General features: G+C 42.5%; 1 long non-coding RNA gene across 1 annotated transcript; it reads right to left on the reverse strand.

The window, feature by feature from the left end:
• Positions 1–84: 84 nt before the first annotated feature.
• LOC127158726 (uncharacterized) lies at positions 85–875 on the reverse strand. Its single transcript, XR_007826252.1, has 4 exons — positions 685–875; positions 485–600; positions 323–388; positions 85–245 (listed from the first exon to the last, which is right to left on the reverse strand). It is a non-coding gene; the product is annotated as an uncharacterized LOC127158726 (long non-coding RNA).
• Positions 876–5,641: the final 4,766 nt, after the last annotated feature.

Below are 5,641 nucleotides of genomic sequence, written 5' to 3' on the forward strand. Positions count from 1 at the left end.
GTTGTAAATCAATAAACAATATATAGCATTTGAATTTATAGTTGTTGCATTGGACTTACAATTGATTCTTGTTGGAGTTATGGGCCAAAAAAATCCCTCCACAACTCTTGTTGTTCAGTTGTGAAGTTTACTTTTATGCGCTGTAACATCTGAGCTGTCACAGTAGAGCCGTCCGCCAATGCAGTCTTCACAGCAGATACCTGATGGCCAATGAATTAATCTCTTCATCAACTGGCTTCATCCTCCTTCAAACAAACAGACAAAACAATAAGTCAACAAAGAAATAGTGTTGGTGATTACAGGTGCAGGTGTCAGTACTCACCATATTCGGTCATTTCCTGCCCAAATTCCAGAGACGATGGCACAGTTGATTTGCTAATTCTAGGAGCTCAAAAAAAAGATGTGTATGTGAAAAACAATAACGTTATCTTTTGAGAGATCAACATCAAATGCATATAACTACATTGCTTGAATACATACATACCAGTGGAAATCTGACTTTTCTATTTGGGTACAAGAAGACCACGTTCATTCCTCATTCATCAGGACTGGTTTGACTGGCTTGCTGTGACTGATTTTCTTTGCGTTTTTGGTCTCCAGCTGTAAAACAAGAAAATATTTATTGACCCCATGTTTAATTATTATTGTTGTTTAAACACAAAATAAGCAGTTCTAATTATATACTTCAAGCTCAAGCTCCCTGGCAACTCCAGCAGACTCCTGAGTTCATCTGTACACATCAGATTCAGAGTCTGAGAAAAGGCCGTCATGTGAACTCAGTTTCTACCTTACAACAGAGCACAAAAGAATGTGTAAGTGAGTGAGGAAGTAAAGGAATAAGAGGAAGAAAAATTTTGAAGAATTTTGTCTGCAAGTTTAACAGAGTGAGAGGAAAGCAGCATTAGATTTTTTTCTTTAATAGCAAGCTAATATAAATTCTTTAAATATGATTACCTGCTGATGATTTTGTTGTAGGCAGTTTAAAGGCCTCTTCACACCAAGGATGAGTCCACACTGCAGCTATTTACATGAAATGACACAGAGAAACAATATGGTTGGAATCTTTTTCAGAACAAATTTTTCCAGATGATGAAAAATAAAAACATTGACAGCCAATCAAAATCCACCAGACTGTAAACAGTCTGAGCATGTAAATGCAGACAACATAACTGCAGCACACGCTTATAACAAACAGAATGTTATTTTCTGTTATTATGAAAAATAAAAGGTTAAAATAGTTATCATTATAGTTCTTGCTCTTGGTGTGAACAGCTTCAAGTGATCTGCTTTGGCCAAATTAACTGAAGATCTGATTTGTCCCGTGACAAGTTAGTGATGGGAGTGAGTGTTGACTGTAGAGGAGAAATTAAAAGATAAGTAAACACGCAAAAACTGGAAGACGGCAATAAAGTACTGAGAGCAGATGTGCTACATGAGAGAAAGCGATGTGGAAGCTTTTGGAAGGGCTGATATTGTGGAGAGCTGATGAAGAAGGATTGCAAGACAGGAAGAAAGAGAATTGATCACATGATGGATAACAAAAACATTGACGACAATGGCAGACAACAACATACTGTAAGTGCAGCTGTAACGGGGTTAAAAAGAACAATTTAGAGAGTGAAGACATTTAGGCGAATTTCATAAAATAAAATATTTGATTGTATTTGTTGGTGTATGAAGGCTCCCCTCCTGTGGCTGTTAATGGTACTGCAGATGTAGTATTTTGTCCCTCTTCTCTTGCCGTACCGCAGCAGATTTGAGTGTCGCTGCTGCAGTTATATGTATGTCTGCAGTATATTTCTACAGCCAATCTGATTTGTACCCCCTTTTTCTATCAAAAACATTTGAGTGTCGCTGCTGCAGAGACGCTGTGGATTAAAAAAAGCTGAAGAAACCCCTTGTGTGAGTGTGTCCTTCCACATCCATAACACTGGTGCCGTGACTCCCTCGGATTCTTCGATCAGCTTGACGCAGATCGACCGTGGTTGCTGTGTGTGTTTCAAGTTTATCGTTGGACCAAGTCCTCAATACAGTGGACAGGTCAAGTTCGTCAGTGGATCAAGTCTACGATACTACGGATGAGGACAGTATATACATACTTGCACAACGTAATTGAGACTGTGCATTCGTTTTTCACATATACACAACGCATTGACATATAAAACAGTTTTGACTATCATCACATTCAAGATTGAATTTTATGTAGTGAGATAAATCATAATTGATACTGATTTATTTATTTTTTTTTTTATTTTTTTTTTTGGTTCCTTTACTATTTTTCATGCATATTTTTGTGATCGCATAATGGCTGAAAAACACCAGTGTGATGGTGACTTTGATGTAACAAGTTATGGTAACATGGGTTTCCCCAGAGGACGGGGTACATGGCTAATTGATAGTCCAGAGGGTGGTATTTTGAGTGACCATGTCAGCCAGGGGGTTGAACGACCACAGGTGCATGCTGACAACGGTAGGGGTATCGGGATGAGTCAAACCCTGGGTGGTACTCCTGTTAGGTGGGTTCCTGTTGAGGGTCCATACACTTCGACACCTGGAGTTGATAGAGTTGCATTTGATCACCTCATGGACATGGTAGGGCAATTAGGTTCGCATATTGGTGAGTCAATAGTTGCGAAACTAGTGTCTGCTGGCTTAGTTAATGTAAATGCTGAGAGCCGAACCAATTCACCCAGGTACACTCAAACGCCAGCACACACAGAACAGTGTACACATACATTGACACCACAAGTAACAGTGCACATGAAGTCAGAGCATGACACATTTAGGGGTGGTGGCTCTGATAAGTATGGCGTTGAAGAGTGGGTAGACAGGACAAAAGCTTGCTTAAGAAAACAAATGTGCCCTATTGAAGAACAAGCTGAGGAGATAATGAGTAGACTTGCTGGAAAGGCAAAGGACGTTGTTAAAGTCAGCCTGCGCAGTGATGCTATGCTCAACGTCAGACAGAACCCTGAGTTAATTTATGGAATCCTCATGCAGTACTTCAGTGAAGCGCCCTCCTGCCTACCACTTGCAGACTTTTATGCCACTCTCCCCAGAGCTAAAGAGAATCCTGTGGACTACTGGATCCGACTGAACAAAGCAGCTGACCTAGCAGATGAGGGACTGCGAAGACGAGGCAAACGTTTGGACAACATAGGAGAGGAGGTAACAAGGATGTTTATTAAATGTCCTGACCCCAGTTTAGCAAGTATATTCAGATGCAAGCCTATTCAAGAATAGAGTGCGAAAGAAATACAGAGCAGAGTTGATGATTACCACAGGGAATTCAGGAGCCGGGGAAATGCCGGTGTGAACTTACGGAGTCACCCAACTACAGTGTTTAGCAGCGAACATGATCTGAATAATCGCCCTGAAACAGGGTTGCCAGCCGTTCCGATCCAGTCATTCTGCACTTTACCCAATGCTCAAGTATGCCGTCAGCCAGAGCTTACATCAGTGCCCAGTCAGGTACAGCATCAGCCTTCCTCCTGCTCATCTGCAGCCCCAGTGATGTCTCAAAACACACAACAGGCTGACAGTCAGTTGCTCACTCGTATGATGGAGATGATGGAGCAGCTCATGGGCAGGGTGCAATTGCGTGATGTTTCCAGTCCCAGACGTGATTCTAGACAGCGACGCAACTTTGTCAGAAGTGCCTGTCGGATCTGTAACGACAACAAACATACCACGGTAACACATTGCATGACAGACAGACGGTGCTTTGCATGCTTCTCCCCAGGGCACACAAAAAAAGAATGTCCTAAACAGCCCTCTGCCCAGTCACAACATGAGGGAAACTAGCGGACCCGTATTTGGAGGGAGGAAGTGCGGGTCATCATCATTGTAACTCCCAAGCTGTTGATGATTGTGAGACTCAGAATGCTTATCATTCAGCCAAAGTAAACTCTGATCAATCAGAAATCATTTATCAGAACACACATGTTGTGGGTGGACGAGACAGCCTCTTTTACACGCCAGTGAAGATTGGAGAGATGGTTACACTGAATGCAATGTTGCACAGCGGTTCGATGGCCTGCACTATTAACGAATCTGCTGAGATGACACTGCGATCAGCTGGTGCAGTGGATGAATGTGATGAGTTTGTTGCTGATGTCACCCTGGTAGGCTGTGGAGGGCTGCGTGTGAAACCAAGATCATCATTCAATCTTGCCATGATCCTTCTGGGAGAGCCCCCTTGGAAAACATTTCAACAAGTAGACCATTAGAACTTGTCTGCATAGACTTCTGGTCAGCAGAAGATTCCAGTAACAAGTCTGTTGATGTCTTGGTACTGACTGATCATTTCACAAGACTGGCACAAGCTTTTGTGTGTAGAGACCAGTCCGCCAAACAAGTTGCCAGGGTCCTATGGGACAGGTACTTTTGCATTTATGGCCTTCCAGAAAGGATTCATAGTGACCAAGGGCCATGTTTTGAAATCAAGTTGATTCGGGAGCTTCTAAGGGTTTCTGGGGTGAGCAAGTCACGCACAACGCCGTATCCAGCTGAATGATCCAGCTGTAACCAGCAGTGATACGTTTGTGACTACTTTAGTCAAAGATCTGAAAGAAGCTCAGCTAATTGCACAAAAACATGTGACGAAAGAGCAGAAAAGACATCCAGAATTGTACAACCGAAGAGTGAAAGGACTGGACATCGAAATAGGTGATCAAGTGCTCTTGGCAAACAAAACTGAAAGGGGAAAAAGGAAAGTCGCGGACAGGTGGGAGTCGACAGTTTACACTGTCGTGGATCATAAACCAGACACTCACACTTACAGGATCCGCAATCCATCTACCGGTCAGGAAAAAGTGGTTCATCGAAACCTGCTGATGTTAGTAAATTTCCTACCAGTGAATGTGGAGAACTCCCTGTCTGATCTGCTTTCTGATGCATCCAAATCTTGTCTTTCCTTATGTGCAGTGGAGGATGAATCTTTGGGAAGAGACGTAGGAGTGCCTGAGCATGAGGAGAACAGCTACAGCAGTGTTACAATGGATGGATCAGTGATGACGGAAGGCAAGGCATTATCCACATGTGACAATGCTGGAATTGGCCAAGAGAATGATTCAATGTCAGTTCGGAAATCTGGTACCAGGGACAGAACAATTAGTTGGGTTTCGGACCTGCCTGACAGATGCGTTCAAAGTGAGTCTGATCAAACCCTAAGTGAAATTCTGGTGGATCCCTCAACTAACGTCACTCCTGTTGCACCAGGAAGTCATCAATCTGAATCATCAAGAGATGCAAGTATGTCTGTTTCTGGTGACATTGAACGTGTCAGTTCAGATTCGCATGATTCAGAAGCAGAGACAGTCCTGTCTGCCCAGCCACAGCCAATACACATGCAGCTGACATTAAGAATGTACAACCGAGTTCTGGCTCAGTCACACAGGTTAGGTCTCGTTTTGGTCGCATCATTAGACCTGTTGACAGATTAATACATGTTATGTCAGCACAAGCTATGGTTCAGGACACAAAACACAATGTTCAGGCTGTTTGTAAGTCAGTACTTAGAGCCTTTTCTGCTTAGAAGTCATATTTGATTTCATGTCCCTTAGTATATTAGCTTGAAATTTGCTTTACTACTCTTTTCTTATCAGTTTCTAATCTGCAAAAAAAAGGTTCAGAAAGCATA

Source organism: Labeo rohita, unplaced genomic scaffold (assembly GCF_022985175.1).
Source record: "Labeo rohita strain BAU-BD-2019 unplaced genomic scaffold, IGBB_LRoh.1.0 scaffold_1667, whole genome shotgun sequence".
NCBI classification, from domain to species: Eukaryota; Metazoa; Chordata; class Actinopteri; order Cypriniformes; family Cyprinidae; genus Labeo; species Labeo rohita.